The following is a 23,944-nucleotide window of genomic DNA, read 5'->3' as shown; positions in this document are numbered from 1 at the left end:
AGGAGAGAAGAGACAGGAGGAGACTGGAGGAGGGCTGGAGACTTAGTGAGAAGAGACGCAAAAATTAAAAATGGCCTTTGGAAGGAGGAACAGCTGCCACGTCGCAGGACCTCGCACCTGAGTGCCTCCGCGAGCGTATGATACGAACGATTGATACTGATGAACGTTTTTATTCCTTATTTACTGTTGAAAAAGAGTCTGAACACTCCATGCCGGTCAAACGAACTCCTACATACATATATACATTTACAGCATTTGGCAGAAACCACCTTATCCAGCGCCACTTACAAGGGGCTTTGAGGTTTCCACCAATAAACACAATCTGATGTTCTTTCATTAGGACACAGAGTAAAAGTACCATCAGGCTAAACCTCTGTTGGGAACAAAAATAGTTTGAAAACTTAATGAAGTGCTCATTTAGGAAGAAAAACGTAGGACTGCTAGAGGCTCGTCTCATAAGTATGTTCTTCCACCGAGGTGCCAGAACAAAGACGAGTCTGTAAGCATGTCTTCCTTGTACCTTAAGGGTCAATATAGTACTACTAGAGGATGGAGAGTTCAGTGGATTAGTAGTTGATAAAAGATGGAGGTTGACTGATACAGTGGTAAAGGATAGAGGGATGAGTGGTAAAGGAGGGAGGAATCAGTGGTAGAGGGTGAGGGGATCAGTGGAGCAGTGGATTGAGGGATCAGTGGAGCAGTGAAATTCTGCATGAAACTTTGCAAATCTGCCACAGAGACATTTAACACGACATACGTTCGACACACGGCGACGCTGCAACAAGTCGTTCGAGGTGTTTTGAGTGGCACGCACAATTCAAGAGCGGGAGAACATCACTGAAAGATGATGAGAGATCAGGAACACCTTCAACCCCTGAAAACCATTCGGCAACTTGTGCATGATGATCGCCGGAGAACAAACAGCATGATCTCACTTCCGTACCCATCGTACTTGCCAGGTTTGGCTCCTCTTCCTGAAGATCCGGCTCAAAGGTCACTGTTTTGAGCGCAAATCTCAGAAGGTGCTTCGCAAAGAAGACTTTCAGGACACGCTCCAGAAGTGACAGGGACCTGAAAGGGATGAGCTGTATTGCTGTGCGAGGGGACTGTTTTGAAGGTGACAGTGTGTACATGTAGATAAATAAAGTACTTTCTTAAGTAAACAGAGTGAGAGTAAGAAAGTCTCCAAACTATTCAGTACCACCTCGCAAGGACAAGGAGAAATCCGTACGGTTCTGCAAAGGATTGAGAGAACAAGCTTTTGAATGTTAGCTGTAGAACTGAGCGGAAAGATTTTATAATTATGACATCACATGTGGACCATCTGAGGAGCGAGTAGAGGAGGTAGGAGGCAGCATGATGAGGCGTGGTCTCTCTGAGAGGCAGTTTGAGAAGAAGAGGAGAAAGACAAAGCTGAGCATCTGAGTATCTGAGTCAGTCCAGATGTTATCGTGCCTCAGGGCTAATGCTGGGTAAAGCCCGGCTAAGTAGCTGCAGGTCTGGTATGTTGTTTAAAACACACACACACAAAGGCAATGTACCACATCCAGCTTTATGAGAACATGTGTGTGTGTGTGTGTGTGTGTGTGTGTGTGTGTGTGTGTGTGTGTGTGTGTGTGTGTGTGTGTGTGTGTGTGAGTGACTAAAAGTGTCTGTTTACACCACAGCTCCTGACTCATCTCAAACCCACTTGGTTTCCTTTCCTTTTCACTAAAAACTAAAGTTTGTAACCCCCCCAGCATTGCCCCCTAATGGTTTCTCCATAGGAAAACAGTAACCAGTCAACCATTTTAGAATTCATCTAGAAAACAATATAATTTTACATCTAACGTCACATAGAAATCGCTTTGAGGAAGGATCGGGATCCCGGGAACGTCGGATGTGAGACATGGAGATTTCTGTTATTGCTTTCTTAGCTTCTATAACCAGCCGTTTTCTCTCACTGACCTCTGCTGTTTTCTCTCTCGAAATAAAAACGTGACCTTTGCAGCTTTACCTCTGTTTTAAAATCACTAAACTGAAGACTCATTCCATCAGTTACATTAACGTCTCCTTGTAGAATAACATAAAGCTTCACTAAGTTGATGTTTTACCACAATGTTTTTTTATTTTAATACTCGATTGCTGTATGATTAGATAAGTATAGCAATGATTGGACAGAGGATACAATGGTAGTCGGTGATTGGATGTTGGAGAACAATATTGATCACTGATTGATCACCATTGGTGGAGAACAGTGGTGATTAGTGATTGGACATTGGAAAACAATAGTGATTCCTGGTTGGATGTTGGAATTAAATGGTAGTCAGTGATTGGATTTTGGAGAAGAGTGGTAATCTGTGATTGGACATTTCACCTCCAACCCAGTTCTGAGTAAACCTGTGAACCCCAGACACGTTTCTCCTCCCTAATTACAAGGACAGATTTTACTCTCACATTCTTTTTCTCCACAATCTCTCATTCCTACCATCCTTTCTTCTGCGCTCTCTTTCTCTCTCTCTCTCTCTCTCTCTCTCTCTCTCTCTCTTTCTCTTTCTCTTTCTCCCCCCAGGCGCTGCTTCGTTCTCAGAGGCAGAACCCATGTTAACACTAGCGCCAGTCGTTGCTGTTAAACCAGTACAGCCGCCTCCCTGCGCGACTGCAGGAGACAGAGACGGATGAGTGGACGAGTGGAGGGGAAAAAGCGGGGAAATGAAGGAAATGGGTAAAGAGAAGAAAAAAGGAGAGAGGCCGGGGGATGGGGGAGTGGGGGTTTAAAACAGATTCCAGGAAGCCTTTACTGTGTAACGACATAACGATTTATCAAGCCGTGCTGAGAGTACGGGTTTTGTTTTGCCTTCACACACACACACACACACACACACACACACACACACACACACACACACACACACATACATACACACACAAGAACAATAGAGAGTAGTGTACAGAGCAAACTGCAACATTACACTGCATTACATCATATACATTACAAGCCAGAACTCGATCAACACTCATGAACACAATGAGACATTTTTTTTATTAAAGCGCTGCCTAATTAGCAAATTAGCACATGACACTTTAGCTAGCAGCGGGTTAGCTATCAAACAAGACATGAAAAAAGTGCAAAGAAAAAGTAAAAAAAAAAAAAAAAGAATATTGTGCTCGTCTCCCCCTGCTTTCGCGTCCTCCTCTTCCTCCTCACTTTCCTTCTTCTCCTCCCCCATGCTGATGAAAACACCACAAGGTACAAATTGCAGAAATATCAAATCCAGCTGGGACGCCAACACAAGTCTGGAGGCATCTTTCCAACAGCAAACAGCACATGTAGGGTTTCTGGGGACCTGCTCGAGGTAGTTCAAATGGGACATTGGGGGCGGGGCTAAAAGTCACACTTATTGCAAATTGGTCAAACAGATAATACAAATATCTATAAAATATAAAGAATTATAAGTAAATTGGGCACGTTACATGTTTCTAGAAAGATCCAACATCCACAAAGGACACTCACAAAACAGACAAGGAATAAAACGTTTCTCTGGATTCGATTGACCTCTCTGAAGATAAACGATGGAATTAAATCTCTCCATCATTACGTCTCTGTCTTCTTTCTGATCATTTTCTGATGCGGTACATGGCTAGCTTCTCAGCTTTGTTTCTTTCAATAGTGGTTTGCAGATTAAGCTAACATTGCAAGCTAGCTAACCTCACCAACGCTAGCAAAATTCCTTAGATGTGAGTTTTCAGGGAACCTGCTCAAGATAAGCCCTGATGGAACGTAGTGTAGAGCAATAGTGCTTGAGGGGAGGAGTAGGGCTAGAAGTCGGCCTTTATTGCCAATTGGTTGCACAGATTACACCCAAATGAACACAGACAAGATAAAATAATACAGACCAGAATCAGTTTCACGTCCCGAGCTAGCCTAACACATATGCTACGTTGTAGGGTACACAGGCTACATGGCATGTTAGCTTGCTAAATTTATCCAGATACACTAATAAGCAAGAGCTTGTCTTTGATGGATGAGAGAACAGTACAAGGTGTTGTGATGTCATAACAGCTCATCTGCATACAGGTAGAGACAGCACCTTGAGGTTGTTCTGTCTCCTGCCACAATAGAGGATAAGAAAAGGGAATTATGAACCGAATGGAAGGAGAAGCTTAATTAGGCCGTTTTCTGTTCACTTGAACTAGGAGACCCAAACGTGTTCCAGCATGACCCAAAAGCCAGCTCAATGAAGATCCGCTTTCCATGGGTTGGAAAGGAGGATCTCCTTCTATAGAGCTCCAACCCTATTTAACACCTTTGGAATGAAATTTTCATGCTGATTGCACCACAGAAGCCTCCTCACCTCACCTACATCCTGTAGAACCTGACTTTACCACTCTTGTGGCTGAATGAATCTTACACCAATCTCCACAAAATCTAGTGGAACATCTTCCCAGAAGAGTAGGGCTCATTATACAGTGAATTGTAACCAAATGTGGAATGTGGAACGTTAAGCCATATAGTGTATTTCGAAAACCCAGGCATCCAGCATTGGAGCAAACACAAACAGAACCAGGTCTGGACAAAGGTCCTGTCTTGTGTTCTTTTGGTTTCTGGTGCTGTTACTCCCTCACTGTTTCCTCCACACAGCTGCCTCTGCTCCAATCCACACTGAGATATGGCTCAATAAACAGTCCTCAGAAATATATTTTCTCTTCCCTTCCTCCCTGTCTTCCTCTATCCATCATCCTCCTTCACAAACTTATGTTCTCCTTTCTTCCTTTAATCAACACCAACTGAATTCTCTCTTTCATATCGCAGATCTGAGAATACCTCCGACTATGCTAACGCACTCTTTGTTCTCTTTCTTCATCTTGATCTCTCTTTTTGCAGTAACACTCCGAGATAATCCCCATGCAGCAGTTACTCCAGTGATCTCACTGTAAAGCTCCGGATCTGGCTACGTTTCAGATTCACTATTGCATTAGCGTCGGTGTTCAGTTCCAGGCGAAGGTAATATAAATATTAAAGACCTGCGAAGTTGATGATGTCATCCTGTAAACCGCTCGATATTTCGAAGCCAACGCGGCTCTGCTAACAAGAGACAGAAAGAGGGAAAAAAAGCTAGCATACACCTTCGAGCATTTACAACCCTGCCTGCTGGCTTTCTGCTCCCTCGGAAAAGCAAAGCTCACGAATTCACAGGTCATTTTAATCTAGCAAAGTCTAAAAAAATTTTTTGCCTGGAACTGAACAAGAGAGGTTGCAGATCAGTGGTTAAGGTTCTGGGCTACTGAATGGAAGGTCAGGGGTTCAAGCCCCACTATCGCCAAGCTGCCACTCTCTGGCCCTCGAGCAAGGCCCTTAACCCTCTGTGCTCATGTAGGTGAGATCTGCAAAGATGGAATTTTACTGAAATGTAGAGGGTATCAAAAGGTATCAAATCCAGCACCTGCACTCTGATTTTCAATGTACATTTTGTGCACATACAAGTACAAGACGTTACCCTGAAAACAAAATGAGCAAATTCACTAGAGTTGAGGTCAGAGGTCAGGCCACTCAAGCCTTGTGCACTTTGTGTCAGGAACAAATTTGTGTCTTCTAGATCAAGAGAAGCGGAAAAGTTCAAGATCGCACATCCAAAGACAAAGAAACATTTTATGGAAGAACCATGTATGGCTGGAAAATTAGGTCCCAATACAAATAGATATATAGTGTATAAGAACGCAATACTTGAGGATCTTGATGATGCTTTTCGTTCAGGGATACAAAGACAAACAAGATCAGATTTTTTTTATTTTTTATGGCAAATAACCATAACATCTGCTCAACACATTTAAATAATAATTTTTACTTTACCATTTTGATGGTATATCAGAAAAATGTATCACGAAATCATATATCACGATATGGATATTATTGATATATCGCCCTGCCCTACAGCTGTGCATTATAACCTGCTGCTACGATACAAATTTTGTAAAATATTTCTGTATGCCAAACAATAACTCAAGTGTTGATTATTTCACTTGAACAGCATGACACTGAGGGTATTATTCCATACGCAATCATCTCAGATCGATCCAAGTCCATACCCCCCCATAGGTCTCTCACACTTCCATTAATAATCCATTCCATTTCAGGGAAATGTCCAGGTCCTGAAGGAATCGTCTGCCATCTTTCTCTCTCACAGCCTTATCGTTTCTTTACCTCTTTCACCTCAACATGGCGTCATCACTCCATCCGTCTTTCCTACCCCACATCAGGTCTGGGGAAAAGAGTCTGTTTCTAAAATGTTTTTTTTTTTTACTTTTTCTTTTAATTTCCGTCGGATTTGAATACATAGAAAGAAAACTCACATTTGAGTTTTCATCGAGACATCTTTGAGGTCTCCTGTTGTTTTTCTGTCTTTTAAACTACAATTTTGATCGACAAAAAAGGTTTTTTTTTTTACGATTGTCAGATTGATCGTGACCAAGATTTTTTTTCTCTCTTCTCTAAATCAGTAAAACAATATTCACTCCAACAATTCTTTCCTACCTCTGGATGGAGTTCTCTTCAAATGGACACCACTCTGTGCAGCCTTACCAGCCTGAAGATCCAAGAAGTTCCTGAGCAACTCAAGAACTTTGAGACTGGATTTGGAGACTGGATTGTGGAGTTTTTTCTTGCCACAGTCACCACTGGTTCATTCATTCGTGATAAATCTATAAGCACCAAACTTCCATTCACAACAGAGAATGAGCAACAAACCATCCAATGTCAATTTAAATGCTAAAATTCACTTTTTTTTTTTCATTCACTGAATGAGCTGAGTCAGCAAATCTTTCCAGTATAACACAATCACTGCTTTCCCGCTTATTAAAACAGCTGAGTCAGCAAAACCTTTAATTATGTCCAATAATCGTGCAGTATATTTGTTTGATTGATTGTTTTTTTTTGTTTTTTTACGTAGGCTTTTTATTGTTATTCCAATCCTATACGGTGAAACGACGTTCCTTCAGGACTAAAGTTCTCCATAAAATATCCATGAACCAACAACAACTATCACTCCCTCTTTTCTCATTTCACACAATCAGCTGAAAAAATACGGATTTTTTGTTTGTTTGTCATAAATCGCTCGTATTTCGTTCATTAAATGAATCAGAAAAATCAGTCGAATAATCATTGATTCGGGGATTCATTACAAGGTGAAACTTTCTATTATATCCGATATTTACTTCGGATTCTAAACAAAGACAAAAATAAAAAAAAAAAGACAGAAACTGACAAAAATAATGTAACTTATGATTATAATGGTAAAAAAAAAAGAATCTTAATAAAAAGGCCAGACACTGAAGCATGAGAACAAATGTCTCCAATGTCTCCTCACGTCTCCACGCTCTTACACTCCGAAGCTGTAGGACATTCAGGACGTCCGAATTCACCCATAAACCAGATACAGGACAAAAAAAACCACTGAAACTCTAATAAAAAACACACATGACTGAAGCCTCTGCCTCTTTCGTTACTCAGGACGAGAACAGAGACGTGTGGAACTGTGGAGGGTCGGGTTCCGGATAAAATCAGCAAAAAATAGACAAATAGTAGCTCCAGAAGGCGAGAGGCAAAGAACGATACACGAACCTGACGTCACGCTCGGGAGAGGAACCTGGTTATTTTTATAATTTCTATTTCAATCCCATTAAACTCTACTCTACACTTTCTTTTATTTACTGCGATAATAATCGATTTGAAAAATCAGGGGGAGTGGTGAAAAAGGGGGAAAAGGGGGAGTGGATTTTAAAAATTGGGGGGCGTGGTGGCTCCAGCGGTTAAGGCGCTGGGTTGTCGATCGGAAGGTCTGGGGTTCAAGCCCCGGTATCGCCAAGCTGCCACTCTTGGGCCCTTGAGCAAGGCCCTTAACCCACTATGCTCTGGGGGTCCCTTACGAGGGAAATATCGAGGTCCGTGACGTCGGAGTGACGTGGGGCCGCCTTCCCGTGGGCTCACCACCTGCAGGAGGGACCGTAAGGGACGGTGCTGTGAGGATAGGGCAGCAGTCGAAGGCGGGGGTCTGCTTAGACTGCTGCCCCCGTGACCCGAATTACAGATAAGCGGGAGAAAATGAATGAATGAAATGAATAAATAATCGATTTGTTTATATTGTAAATTCTATTTTTATTTCTCTTTTCCATCATTGAACATTTCGCTTCACATCGTACTGTGTTTGCTTATGCAAAAAAAACTCTCCATGAGCAACTCGTCGCATAATACGGAGAGTTATTTTAGGGCGAAAGTGGGCGGGGCTAAGATAATGACACAAAACCAGAAAATAAGGAAGCTGAACAGCGGGTAGGGTCTACAGCTGGGGTCTGACCTTTACTTTAACATTAGACGTTTACTTTTAGTGCTGCTCCCAAGCCTGAGAGCGCACACACACACACACACACACACACACACACACACAAACTAAAAATGTTTAACGCAAAAGAAAAAAATTTATCATTTGCTTTTTATTAGTTTTTATACTCAAAGCTTGGTTGTAAGCTGAAAAAAAATTCTCTATTTGTCTGTCAATCTACTTGTCTGTCTATATCTGTCTGTACATCTATCTATCTATCTATCTATCTGTCTGTCTGTCTGTCTATATCTGTCTGTACGTCTATCCATCTGTCTGTCTGTCTATATCTGTCTGTACGTCTATCCATCTGTCTGTCTGTCTGTCTATATCTGTCTGTACGTCTATCTATCTGTCTGTCTGTCTGTCTGTACGTCTATCTATCTATCTGTCTGTCTGTCTATATCTGTCTGTACGTCTATCTATCTATCTATCTGTCTGTCTGTCTATATCTGTCTGTACGTCTATCCATCTGTCTGTCTGTCTATATCTGTCTGTACGTCTATCTATCTATCTATCTGTCTGTCTGTCTGTCTGTCTGTCTGTCTATATCTGTCTGTACGTCTATCCATCTGTCTGTCTGTCTGTCTATATCTGTCTGTACGTCTATCTATCGGTCTGTCTGTCTGTCTATATCTGTCTGTACGTCTATCTATCTGTCTGTCTGTCTATATCTGTCTGTACGTCTATCTATCTGTCTGTCTGTCTGTACGTCTATCTATCTATCTGTCTGTCTGTCTATATCTGTCTGTACGTCTATCTATCTATCTGTCTGTCTGTCTGTCTATATCTGTCTGTACGTCTATCTATCTATCTGTCTGTCTGTAATATTTATTTTTTTAACCCAAAAATTCATCCAAAATTCTGGCTTAAAAACCTTGACTTCAAAAACATTCAACAAAATGTTCTCTTTCTTTCTTTCTTTCTTTCTTTCTTTCTTTCTTTCTTTCTTTCTTTCTTTCTTTCTTTCTTTCTTTCTTTCTTTCTTTCTTTCCTTCTTTTTGTGTAGATACACTGTATGGCCTAAAGTTTGTGGACACCGTGCTTCACTTTGAACGTCCTCATTCCACACGGAGTCCCAATTCACTGTTAGAACGAGCTCCACTCTTCTGGGAAGATGTTCCACTAGAACGTGTGTGAGATTTGCATGAGATTTATTTAATTACAAGGGTGTGAGTAAAGTCAGGTACTGATGTAGGTAAGGTGATGAAGGCTGGGGGGTGCAATCAGTGTGAAACATTCATCCCAAATACAGCTCTGAAGCAGGAGATCTTCCACTCCAACTTATGGAGAGCAGATCTTCATGGAGCTGGCATGTTTGAACAGGTTTGGGTCGTGTGCTGAGAGTTTGGAGAAGAGCCACATAGGGCTGGGAAAGTCTGGTGTCCTGATACTTTTGGCCATATTGTATATATGTATAAATGTGTTTGTTTGTGTCTGACTGACTTTCAGGAGAAGCAATAGAAGCGATTACCAGCCTTCGCGGACGACATTATCCTCGAGAAACAAAGACGTCACAACAGACAACGAAGAAACACACACACTCAGACAGACGCTGCGTGAATAACACACCCTCAGGGCAGCGAGGTCAGAGGTCAGCGGACTGACATCTGGTGCACCAATGCCACAGACGTCGCTGTTGTCGGGGGGGAGATGATCACGATCAGGAGGAAGTGAGGAACTCAAACCGAGCTGTTACAGAGTCTGCATGGTTCCATTATATTGCGTTTTCAGAATCACAAACCGTAGACGCCCAGTCCCTCTGCGGCCTCTCTGTATTCTCTCAAACTTCTGAACGGAGAGAAGGATGATGAATGGATGAGGGTAGAGACGAATAGAGTAAACACTAACAGCAGCTCTAACACACGGGTGTTTATCTGCATTATGGATGAGAGGAGGAGGAGGTGGAGGAGTGAAGGAAACGAGGAGACGAGCTTCCTGTCTGTTTCAGCATCATCTCCTCAAACTGGTGCAACAGCAACACTAACACCATGTAAAAACACTTTCACACACAAAGAGAGAGAGAGAGAGAGAGAGAGAGAGAGAGAGAGAGAGAGAGAGGGAGAGAGAGAGAATAAAGGAAAGTGTCAGGATAGAAGAAGGGAGAGAATAAAGGAGATAAAAGAAGAGAGTGAGGGAGAAAGTAAAAGTAAGTTAGGAGAGAATAAAAGAAGAGATAAAAAGAGAAAGTGAGAGAATTAATGAGGTATAGAGAGATAGAAAGAGAGAATAAGAGAGAGAGATAAAAGGGGAGAGTGTGGGAGAGAATCTGAGAAAGATAGAAGGAGAGACTGAGGTGTAGAAAGAGGGAGAGAGGGAGAGAGAAAAAGAGAATGAGGGAAAGAATAAGTGAAAGAATGAGGAGAAGAGACAGAAGGAGAGAGAGAGAGAGATGGAAGGAGAGAGAGAGAGAGAGAGAGAATGAAGAAGAGAGTTAAAAGGTGAGATATAGAAGGAGAGAGTGAGGGAGGGAATGAGGGAGAGATAGAAAGAGAAAGAGAGAAAAATGAAAGGATGTCAGATTGAATCAAAGCTTTTATGTCTGTTAGGCTGCTGGAGGAAAGAATTACTAAACCCCCAAAACACAAATCACTCGTGCGTGTGTGTGTGTGTGTGTGTGTGTGTGTGTGTGCGTGTGTGTGTGTGTGTGTGTGTGCGTGTGTGTGCGTGTGGTTCATCACCTCGAATAACCTGCTTCAGAGCAAACTAACCGGGTGTGTTGGGAGCAGTGTGTGTAAAACTAACACACACATCCTGTCACACACGGCAGCAAAAACAGACTCTGTGTGTGTGTGTGTGTGTGTGTGTGTGTGTGTGTGTGTGTGTGGGTGTGTCATGCGTTAAATAAGCAATTAGCAACTCTGGGTTACTTCCTTAAGCCACACCCACTTCATGATGTCACACAGATGTTCCTCCACAAGGTTGTTAGTAAAGTCAGGTTTTGATGGAGGTGAGGTGAGGAGGCCTGGAGTGCAATCAGCGTCCAAAGATCTTCAACAGGGGTGAGGTTGAAGCATTATAGCAGGAGATCTTCCACTCCAAACCATCTACATCTTCGTGTAGCTGCACATTGTGTCCTGCTGGAACAGTTTTGGGTCTCGTTTCATTCCATGACATCCAGAGACATCTTACTCGATTGTGTTCCTCCAGCTTGGTTGAAACAGTTTGGAGAAGAACCACATATTGGTAGAAAAGTCAGGTGTCTGATGAATTCTTTTGCCCATACTATGAGGTCTATCTAACAATCGTTTCAGCATCTCCATAGGGTTCCTCAGAACATGAGAGAAATGATTACACACAGTCTATAGGAATGTGAAAAAGTGTGTGTTCTGCCCTGACGAGGGTAAATCCGGTGCGATAGGGGTGCATGCGGGGCAGCAGATGTTGGGGGCCCACCTGCGCGCTCAGGAATTTGTCTCTCCAGGACAATGTTCCTCGTCTCTGACTCCATAAACTGGGAAATCAGACAATAAGGAGCCGGAGCTTCTGCATCCACATTTACACCACCTGCATGACCAGAAAGGGGGGGCGGGGGGATGGGGGGGCACCAAAATAGCTTTCCAGGCCAGAGCTGCTGCTGGGGGTCGTGGAAAATGAGGCATCTGGTGCAAGAATAAGTTCAAGTTTATTTCTATTGCGATTTTCACAATGGACGTCGCCTCGAAGCAGCTTTATAAAACTCAAGAATTAAAGGAAATAGTGTGTGTTTATCCCTAATGATGGAGTCTGGGGGCGAGTGTGGCAAGAAAAAATGTCCTTAGATGTTATGAGGAAGAAACCTGGAGAGGAACCAAACTCAAAAAGTGAAACCTCATCCTCATTTGGGTGACATCAAGAGTGTGATTATAGTCTTTAAACACTACAGAACACTGGAGAGAGAGAACTAACATGAGCACTGGAGTGTGTGATGAGTGATGTTCTTTCTACAGTCAGTTGACGTTGTGAAACCAGGAGCTCGTGAGCAACTCATAAAATAGCTCAGCATCTGAGATCATCACAGATCCAACACCAGCTTCTCCATGCCAGAGCCTTTAACCACTCAAAAAGGTCCAATAATAAGGTTAAGAGCAGATAAAGCTGAGGACTGCAATGCTGTGATTAAGAGAAACCGGATACAGGTGGGTCGTTAGCAGAAATTACCTCCAAATCAGACATCCGTCTCCGAGCCGGAGCGAAATGATCCCGGTACAATCAGCTCTGCGCGAACACCTGCGATTTTTCTCCTGACGCTTGTTTGATGACAAAATCCTCAATTGCGATGCAACACACAAACGAGAAGAACGAGACGGCTGATTGCAGGTAGCGCTACCTGATTGCGAGGGATAAATAAACGGATTGAGGAGGACGGGAGCGAGAGAAGAAGGTTTCACCCGAAACGGAGAAGACACCAAGCGGGACAGTGGGTTTAAAAACAGAATCTAATTTATAGCTGACAGGTGAACATCATGCGATAACAAGCCAATGACGATTTAAACTAACCCGAAGCACAAGGAGAGCTGGAGAGTGTGATAGTTCTGTCCAGTTTACATCTGAGGAACCCTCTGATGATCTGGTGCACTGGTGGGAAACCAGGAGGAGGTAAGGAATTGACACAGCGAAGGATCTGTGCGTCAGATATTGGGCGTTCCTTCTAAACAATCCCTACCTTCTGATGTCCTCACTACCTGTGATCTTATCAAACCTTCTGATGTCCTAATTACTTTCTGATCTCAAATTTCCTGACATCCTCATTACTTCCTGGTCTCATCAAAACTGCTGATGTCTTCACTAACTTCTGACCTTAACAAGCCTTCTGATGTCCTCACTATCGTCTGCCAAACAAGCCTTATGACGTCCACTTCCTTCCACCAAATTGCCTTCGACCACCAAACTGCTTTCGACCAAACCGCCTCATCTCCCTCCTTCCACCAAACTGCCTCATCTCCCTCCATCCACCAAACTGCCTCATCCCCCTCCATCCACCAAATTGCCTCATCTCCCTCCATCCACCAAACTGCCTCATCCCCCTATTTCCACCAAACTGCCTCGTCCCCCTCCATCCACCAAACTGCCTCGTCCCCCTCCATCCACCAAACTGCCTCATCTCCCTCCATCCACCAAACTGCCTCATCTCCCTTCATCCACCAAACTGCCTCATCTCCCTCCATCCACCAAACTGTCTCATCCCCATATTTCCATAAAACTGCCTCGTCCCCCTCCATCCACCAAACTGCCTCATCTCCCCCCATCCACCAAACTGCCTCACCCTCCTACTTCCACCAAACTGCCTCATCTCCCTCATCCACCAAACTGCCTCATCTCCCTCATCCACCAAACTGCCTCGTCTTCCTCCATCCAGCAACCTGCCTTACCCTCCTACTTCCACCAAACTGCCTCATCTCCCTCATTCACCAAACTGCCTCACCCTCCTACTTCCACCAAACTGCCTCATCTCCCTCATCCACCAAACTGCCTCACCCTCCTACTTCCACCAAACTGCCTAATCTCCCTCATCCACCAAACTGCCTCATCTCCCTCATCCACCAAACTCCCTCATATCCCTCATCCACCAAACTGCCTCATCTCCCTCATCCACCAAACTGCCTCATCTCCCTCATCCACCAAACTGCCTCATCTCCCTCATCCACCAAACTGCCTCATCTCCCTCATCCACCAAACTGCCTCATCTCCCTCATCCACCAAACTGCCTCACCCTCCTACTTCCACCAAACTGCCTCATCTCCCTCATCCACCAAACTGCCTTACCCTCCTACTTCCACCAAACTGCCTCATCTCCCTCATCCACCAAACTGCCTCACCCTCCTACTTCCACCAAACTGCTTTGATTTTTAATTAATCCTCATTTGTCTCAAGGATCCATGATCTTCACTTCTTCCCACTTTAAGTGTAAGCAGTGGGGGTTCTGCTAATTTACTCATGTTTAGCTAAGTATGTTGAAGGCTGTTCTTCCTGAGAAGATCTCTTTCTCGCCCTCTCTCTCTCTCACACACGCACACACACACACACACACACACAATCAACCATCAATCTACAGTGCTATATTATGATTGTGTTATTTCCTCTAGACCAGGATGGATGGTGCATTATGGCAGAGGGAGCAATCCCACACACACACACACACACACACACACACACACACACACACACACACGGCTAAAGTGATTTTCACTCAAGTGCTTCAATCAGGCCCCTCAAAGCCTTAGCACAGCACTGGTCCACCCTAATCACTTTTCCACAGCAGCCTGTGAAGTATTTATGGCAGCCTTTACAGGAGAACATGCGGTCCATCAGCACCAATCTCGGACCTCAGAACCTTCAGCGGTTCCCGAACAGTAGACGAGGTGCAGCACATGGAACAAAGGTCACATTAAAGGTACAGCAGTTTTGTTTTATCAGTTCATTGATTGACTGGTTGTCTCTATAAAAGTTCAATGCAGAGGAGATTAGCTACCCATAGGTGGAGCCGGTGTCAACCTTCTGACTTCCTCACTACTTTCTGATCTCAACATGCTTTCTGAGGTCCTCAATACCTTTTGACCTCATCAAACCTGCTGATGTCATCATTCTATTCTGATCTCAACAAACCTTGAGAGAATTCAAAATAATTGACTGTGCTGATCTGATGTGAGCTGCTCTCAAACTGTGCGTGGACTCGAAACTAGCTTCATTTAGAGGGGACTAGCTAACTAGAGGTGGAGCCAGATGCTAGCCCCGCCTCCATATTGCCTCAATTTTTGCATATCATACTAAACCAATCATAAACAACACATCCCTTCTACGACATCCCAGGCTAAGCAGAAGCTCGATCCTCAAATTATAAACACCCACACTAGATCTCTAGAGGATGTGATGGCTTTAATCTCTGGAAGTTCAAATTATGGAAGTCGAGAAACAGTGGTTTGGACAATGAACTTCTGATCGGAAGTGCTTGAGGGGAAATTCAGGCACCACCAAGCTGCTACTCCTTAGGCACGGCCCTTCACCCTAAACTGCTCAGTTGTATGAATGCATAAAATGTATAAATGTAAGTGAATCATGGGAATGGGAATCATGGGAATTCTTCTTTTTATTTTAAGAAGAAGGAGGATCATAGGGTGACGTATAAGAGTGGAGGAAGGTGCACACAGGTGGATTATCTTCTGTGTAGGAGATGCAACCTGAAGGAGATTGGAGACTGTAAGGTGTTGGCGGGGGACAGTGTAGCTAGACAGCATCGGATGGTGGTCTGTAGGATGGTTTTGGAGGCGAAGAAGAAGAGAAGGAAAGTAAGGTTTGAAAGAAGAATAAGATGGTGGAAACTGAAGGAGGAAGAGTGTAGTGTGAGGTTCAGGGAAGAGGTCAGACAGGGGCTTGGTGGTGGTGAAGAGGTGCCGGATGATTGGGCAACTACTGCAGGAGTGATGAGGGAGGCAGCTAGAAAAGTACTTGGTGTGACATCTGGAAATAGAAAGCAAGACAAGGAGACGTGGTGGTGGAATGAGGAAGTGCAGGAGAGCATTAGGGGAAAGAGATTGGCAAAACAGAAGTGGGATCGACAGAGTGATGAGAAGAGTAGGCAGGAGTACAAGGAGATGCGGCAGCAGGTTAAAAGGGATGTGGCGAAAGCCAAGGAAAAGGCATATGAGGAACTGTATAAGAGGTTGGACACTAAGGAAGGAGAAAAGGATTTATACCGATTGGCCAAGCAGAGGGACCGAGCTGGGAAGGATGTACTGCAAGTTAGAGCAATAAAGGATGGAGAGGGAAATGTGTTGACTAGTGAGGAGAGTGTGTTGAGAAGATGGAGGGAGTATTTTGAGCAGCTGATGAATGAGGAAAATCAGAGAGAGAGAAGGGTGGAGGATGTGGAGTTGGTGAAGCAGGATGTAGATAGGATTAGTAAGGAGGAAGTGAGAGCAGCGATTAAGAGGATGAAGAATGGAAAGTCGGTTGGACCAGATGACATACCGGTAGAAGCGTGGAGATGTTTAGGAGAGATGGCAGTGGAGTTTTTACCCAGATTGTTTAACAGGATTCTGGAAGGGGAGAGGATGCCTGAGGAATGGAGAAGGAGTGTGCTGGTACCGATCTTTAAGCATAAGGGAGATGTGCAGACCTGCAGTAACTACAGGGGAATTAAGTTGATCAGTCACACCATGAAGTTATGGGAAAGAGTAGTGGAAGCCAGGCTGAGAGAAGAGGTGACCATCTGTGAGCAACAGTATGGTTTTTATGCCGAGGAAGAGCACCACAGATGCCTTATTTGCTTTGAGGATGTTGATGGAGAAGTATAGAGAAGGACAGAAGGAGCTGCATTGTGTATTTGTGGATTTAGAGAAAGCGTACGACAGGGTGCCGAGAGAGGAGTTGTGGTATTGTATGAGGAAGTCAGGTGTGTCAGAGAAGTATGTGAGGGTGGTGCAGGACATGTATGAGGACAGTGTGACGGCAGTAAAGTGTGCAGTAGGTACGACAGACTGGTTCAGGGTAAAGGTTGGACTGCATCAAGGATCGGCCCTGAGCCCTTTCCTGTTTGCAGTGGTGATGGACAGGTTGACGGACGAGGTCAGACAGGAGTCTCCCTGGACTATGATGTTTGCAGATGATATTGTGATTTGTGGTGAGAGTAGAGAGCAGGTTGAGAAGAGCCTGGAGAGGTGGAGATATGCGCTGGAGAGAAGGGGAATGAAAGTCAGTAGGAGTAAGACAGAGTACATGTGTGTGAATGAGAGGGAGGGCAGTGGAGTGATGCGGTTGCAGGGAGAAGAGGTGGAGAAGGTGGAGGAGTTCAGGTACCTGGGGTCAACAGTGCAAAGTAATGGAGAGTGTGTTAGAGAAGTAAAGAAAAGAGTGCAGGCAGGGTGGAGTGGGTGGAGAAGAGTGACAGGAGTGATTTGTGATAGAAGAGTATCTGCAAGAATGAAAGGGAAAGTTTATAGGACTGTGGTGAGACCTGCGATGTTGTATGGATTAGAGACAGTGGCATTGAGTAAAAAACAGGAGGTGGAGCTGGAGGTAGCAGAGCTGAAGATGTTGAGGTTTTCGTTGGGAGTGACGAGGATGGACAAGATTAGAAATGAGTTTATTAGAGGGACAGCACATGTAGGATGTTTTGGTGACAAGGTGAGGGAGGCGAGATTGAGATGGTTTGGACATGTGCAGAGAAGGGACATGAATTATATTGGTAGAAAAATGCTGAAGATGGAGCCACCAGGTAGGAGGAAAAGAGGAAGGCCAAGGAGGAGGTTCATGGATGTGGTGAGGGAAGACATGCAGGTAGTTGGTGTAAAAGAGGCAGATATAGAGGACAGGGTGGTATGGAGACGGATGATCCGCTGTGGCGACCCCTAATGGGAGCAGCCGAAAGAAGAAGAAGAAGAAGAAGAATCATGGGAATGGGAAGCTCAGTGGTTGGACTTTGAGTGTGAAGGTTATGAGTTCAAATCCCAGCACCATCAAGCTGCCACTGCTGGACCTCTGAGAAAGAGCATAAATGTAAATAAATTGTAACCATGTTAGAACAGTTGCTACAGTGCTACAATGAAATCGCACGTGACGTGAGAAACCGCTGTACGGATTAATGCTATGACGTTTGACTCCATTCTGGCTTTGTGAAAAAGATCTCAGCGTGATGAGTGCTGCTAGGTTTCTGCTATGAGCTCCGGATGAAGCTAATCTTACACCTACATGGTGGCGGTGATGCAATATCAATCAACAAAACGGATTTCTAGATTTCTAGTCTGGCGATGTGATCAGGGTCAGACGCAAACATTTCCCGTCACTGCTTTATCATCAGAGGATCTTCTCCACTTGATCTAGGCATGGACCTCTAGTGGGGAATCTCAGATAGGTGTTACAACATACTGTAGACACGCCTCCATTTTCAGCTCGGATTATTACTGCATTCTTGTATTATTCTGATGTGTGTGTGTGTGTCTGTGTGTGTGTGTGTGTGTGTGTGTGTGTGTGTGTGTGTGTGTGTCTGTGTTTGTGTTTGTGTCTGAGACTATAATCTATAGGTAGCTTTCAGGTAGACCTCCAGGTACCTCCAATAACAATCAAACTGCCCTGTATATTTACAGTAAACATGTTTGACCTCAATAATCATTCAATGGTCGGAAGAGCTGCAGATTTTTTTTTTTTTGGGGGGGGGGGGGTGTAGGGCACGTGAGGAGAAGGAAAAAAACCAATTACAAAAAACAAAACAAAAAAAAATGCACAAGAAAATAATCCTGAGCAGGTGGTGATGATGATGATGATGATGATGATGATGATGCATGGTTATTAGTGCTGACTGATCAGATGTGAGATGTTTATCTCTGGAGCAGGAGGATGATGGATAAATAATGAATGGATTGATGGATAGATAAACAAACAAACAAACAAACAAATAAACACGTACAGAGATAATTATGTATTTGTTTTTGAATAAATAAATCGTTTCCAATGCCAGTGCGCGAGGAAGAACAAGAGACGGAAACGTGTTACTGGTTTCCTCCTGCTCATAAAACCCCTGGAACGCCGCCGCCGACGTGGAGCTGCGAGAACAAGGAGACGTGAACAAGGACACTTCCGGCTGTACCTGAGCGCCGGTAATCAGATGCTGGGAGTAATGCAGCAAAGGACGGGAGTAATGCAGACACACACACACACACACACACACACATTAACCAGCACAGCAATATGGAAAGGAAAACCAAGAGCGGAGATCTTACCTCCAGTCCTCCTCGTTCTCCTCCGTATCCGTGCTCTCTCTCTCTCTCTCGCGCGCTCTATTTCTCCAAAGCGGATTATTACAATGGGATATAAACCACTCTGTCCTTCACGCGCTCCTTCACGCGCTCCTCCACTCCACTTAGTCCCGGACACGCAGTAGGCGCTTCCCCGTACGCTTGGAATCACACACGCCAAGCGCCGAGCCAGGAGGAGGAGAACATCTAAACACCTCCTCCACCACCTCTCACACATTCACATATACATACACACCCTCTCTCTCTCTCTCTCTCTCTCTCTCGCTGTCTGACTGCGCGTAATAGGCTGGGCCTCATGCATTATTCATGCACAATTCATGTATTATTCGTGTATTATTCATGAAGAGGCGGGGTTACAGGATAGTATTACAAAATGTGTAATAATCTTTGATTGGCTCCCCCGTAAAGTCCTGTATGTACACACGGTGTGTGCTGTTGTTCAATACTAAACTAGTAGGCGGTGCCTTATTTATTATTTCTACATGAGCGGCCCATTTTGATGAGAAATGTTTTGATTGGCTCGTTCGTAAATCCTCACATAGGGATTCTACTGTTTAAAGCAAGTAGGCGGGGCTTACTACAAATCTTTAAAATTAACCTATTCTTCTATGTAGACTTTAATACACAGCTGAATGTTTTTATATAAGAAGGTTTTTAATTGTTTATTCTTTAAAAAAAAAAATAATATTAAGCCTATAAAGTACATGGGTGCAATAGGCGGGGTTTGTTATAATATTAATAAGCGGATCTTTTGTTTATTAATACTTTCAATACGTTTATATACTTTAATTGTTCTAATTAAATGATTACGTTATACCCATCAAACCTCGTTTAAATTTTTTTAGCGTTTATTGATCGCTAAATAATGATTATTATGCGGCTTCTTGTGTAGTAGGCGTGGCTTAAAAAAATAAAAGCGTTAATATGTATTTGAGAGCTTACATGAATTAATGATGACTGAGTTTATGAAAGCTGATGTAGAAATTTATGTTTTGAAAGAATATTTAACAATTATTAAATTAGTGTATTAGCGTATTGAATATTGGGCAAAGCTTAGTTTAAAAAAGCTACTTATTGAATTTTTACAATAAAATAATAAAATAAATGAATTATTTATTCATGAGAATTTTCACGTCAGTTGGTTTATCTTAAGTTGTTATGATAAAATACATTTGTTATGAATGCTGTTAGGCATTAAAGCTACACAATGTCATTATATTTGATAGTTATAAGGTATTAATATATTATTAAACTGTATTATAATATTGTGGGTGGGGCTTAAAAACGATTAAAGGAATTTCCTGTTTATGAATATTGATTATTCACATTCATATTTATTTTGGAGATTTGCTTATTTTTTTAGGCCTATTTTAATAAATGTGAATTCTCATGAATATTTTATTGGTAGAAAGTTTATAATTAATAAACAATCAAACAAACAAACAGCCAGGAAAACCATAGTTAAAACAATTGAATAGTGATGATAATAATAATAATTTTTATATATGTTTTATATTAAAATGTTTTAAAAGAAGTGGGTGTGGTTTACTGAGGTTTATGGATGTGGTGAGGGAAGACATGCAGGTAGTAAAGAGGCAGATGTAGAGGACAGGGGGGGGGGGGGGGGACGGATCTGCTGTGGCGCCCCCTAATGGGAGCAGCCGAAAGAAGAAGAAGAAAAAGGGTGTGGTTTGCTGAAATAATAGGAAAACATTCTGTATATGAGTAAAGTAAGGTATTAGAATAATTGGTTAATGAAAGCTGTCACAAAAAAGTATATAATACTTTAATACTTTAAAATTATATAATACAAATACTGCTTATTGTTTATGGATACAGTGGACGGGACTTACTGATGTCTAAATAAGCAGATTTCCTTTTTATGATTGCTGTTATATTTACTGAGTTGTTATAATAAATGTAAGGAACGACAGAGATCTTGAATAAATATAGCTAATGTATAAAACTATATATAAAAGTTTCATTAACATCAATTTAAAAGCAAATTATTAGGCAGGGAAGCTCAGTGGTTAAGGCACTGGGTTATTAATTAGAAGGTCAGGGTTTAAGCAGCAGCACCACCAAACCAAAACTCTTGGGCCCCTGAGCGAGGCCCTTAAACCTCCACACTCCAGGGGAGCTGCATTATGACTAACCCTGTGCTGGGATATGTGAAGAAAGAGTTTCCCTGTGCTTTAATGTATATGTATAAATAAAGGCTCATACTATTTAGGAGAAATATATCGAGTTGCTGGTGGTCTAGTGGTTAAGATGCAGCGCTCTCACTGCTGCGACCCGGGTTCGATCACCCGGTCAGGGAACCATCCCCAGCCACTCTCAGTGCCGGTCCCAAGCCCGGATAAATTGGGGAGGGTTGCGTTAGGAAGGGCATCCAGCGTAAAACATGTGCCAAATCAAACGTGCGGAGGATCCGCGGTGGCGACCCCTAACGGGAGAAGCCGAAAGAAAGGAAGAAAAAGATATCGAGTTGCTATAATTCATTTCAATTCAATTCATTTTTATTTGTATTGCGCTTTTAACAATGAACATTGTCTCAGAGCAGCTTTACACAGATAATGTGGTGATTAAACGTAAATATGTTCTTTGTAAGTAAGTTTGTCCCTGATGAGCAAGGAAAAACTCCCCGAGACGGCATAAGGAAGAAACCTTGAGAGGAACCAGACATACAATGCTGCGGGGTGCAGTGATGATGATCAGAAGCAAACTGTATTCCTGAGTCAGTGTAGCAGACTGTTGACATTAACTACAGTCCAATCCATCCTCAAAGCACCCGTTCTACTCCGGAATTACATGGAACCACCCAAGGTGTTAAAGAGAGACCGTCCCAAGCTGCACAGAAGTGTGAAGATCCACGGAGGGGAGAGGGGCAGGAACAGTGGTCACTGGAGCCTCAGGAGCATGTTTAACTCGACCGAGAGAGAGAGAGAGAGAGAGAGAGAGAGAGAGAGAGAGAGAAGAGGGTGACGGGAAGAGAAGGATACGGATTATTACGTGTCCCTATTGGTGTATGAAAGTTAATGTCGCTGTGCAGTTTGGACTTCGGCAAGACTCGCTATGGCAGCATATCTAAAAGGGAGAACCAGAAGGTAACACAGACATGAGGGATCTCTGGGATAAGAGACGACCCACCACACCACCGTCAACAAACCCGAGTGAACGTGTGAATGTGAGGGGACGACAGCATACAAATATCCCAGTTCACCAAACACTCTATATCCATGATCCCTCCAGATCTGAGCCTTTACCTAAGAAAAAAATCTACTGATGTTGATTCTATAATTGAATTATATTATATAATGAAATGCATGTAACTGTTTTGATGGTAAATTACAGAAAAGTTGACAACATTCTATTCAATTGTTAAAAGATACACTTTATGGCACTTTTTTATTTTGCATCTATTTTGTGATGGTGAACAACTTAGTAACAACCTTTCTAGTTTAATGGCTGGAAATTCCTCTAAAACCCCATGAAGCCTGTCTCGCTCATGTGTGTCAGTTTTCTCAGTGCTCCCCTGATGCCTCACACATGGAATATTACTAACCTGAATTACAGCATGACTTATAGAGTGAAATGAAATAAGTTATAACTGTCACTCAGAGCCAGTGGCTTGGCAAGCGAGTTATAACTCTACAGTAGGTGCCGGTTTCGGTTTTGTGAGGACGTTTTATAGCAAGACGACAAGCACTTTTTACCTGACAATATGAGAAGATTCCTCTTTCTCTACAGACAGAAAAATTTAAACATCTGCTGAAGCGTTTAGGCGAAGCTTGTTTTTTGTTTGGAGCCGAACGCTATCTAGTTTTGTCAAGGTGATGATAACAATCTCCAAATTGATAACCAAGCAAACCGGGCTTCATCTCTAAAACATGTACGCTCTATACAAGAATTCAGGATAGCAGATGGCAGGAAATTCCCAGATACAAGCGTTCAGAGGGAAAAAGGATCCACGGCTAATCCAGAAGGCATCTCTCCGGACAATAACAAGGCTGGAAAATTCTAAAAATAGGGCTGGGGGAGCTTCAAAATGCTGCACAGAGGTGTACAAAAGAGGTTTGATGCCGACATACCTGAGAGGGTTCCTCATATCCGCGTTGTAACTGGTTTTACAGAAAAGTGTCTAAACAGGTTCTGGGATTTAAAGTAATCAGAACTATTATTTTCCTTAAAAGCTTTACAACTGCAATGAACTCCACAAAAAAGATATTTTATATATATATTTAAGATAAATAATATTTAAGATGATTCTCAGCTTATTTTACTTTACAAATTAGTTTCAGTTTGAGTCCATTTTATAAAGATATCTAAATTGTGTATGTAGCACATTTTTAATCAGGAACTGTTAACATTTAAAGTTCGTAGGGCATTTCAGCTGTGAGTCCCAAAATGTGGGCTGGGCTGGGTGGGGCTGAGGGGCCAACCAGACATAGTCTCAGATAAATGTTTGTAGGAATCTATTCATTCATGATCTTTTCATTCAATTTAAAATATAAACTCATGAGACATGTGGCTTTTAACCCAGTACTTTTCTGGATTGTTCCAGGACTCATTTAATGTATTTATATATGAAGAAATAATTTTTTATTTCAGGCAATTTATAACTTCATTTATAACTTTCTATAACTTATCTTTTTGAGCAATATCAATTTTGAATAATGGACAGTAAAGTTCAAAATGTCATTTTTTTTATGTATTTAAATTGTGTATGTAGCCCACTTTTATCAAAAACTGTTAAGATTTAAATTTAGGTAGGGCATTTCAGCTGTGAGTCCCAAAAGCTGTGGCGAAGGCTAACAGGTTAAACACTACCTTCAAGCCAACTAGACTCGTGTATCACCTCTC

The 23,944-nt window shown here is 42.8% G+C and overlaps 1 protein-coding gene across 1 annotated transcript in view; it reads right to left on the bottom strand.

Annotated features, from left to right (window-relative positions):
- Positions 1–19,308, bottom strand: part of tanc2a (tetratricopeptide repeat, ankyrin repeat and coiled-coil containing 2a) — a 127,455-nt gene extending 108,147 nt beyond the window's left edge. Inside the window, exon 1 of the mRNA XM_083524267.1 lies at positions 19,046–19,308. The gene's annotated coding sequence lies outside the window, so the exon portion shown is untranslated. The remainder of the gene's footprint in view (positions 1–19,045) is intronic.
- Positions 19,309–23,944: the final 4,636 nt, after the last annotated feature.

Source organism: Silurus aristotelis, assembly GCF_946808225.1.
Source record: "Silurus aristotelis genome assembly, chromosome: 21".
Taxonomy (NCBI): Eukaryota; Metazoa; Chordata; class Actinopteri; order Siluriformes; family Siluridae; genus Silurus; species Silurus aristotelis.
The sequence above is the reverse complement of the archived record's forward strand: the minus strand, read 5'-3'. Positions and strand labels throughout refer to the sequence as shown.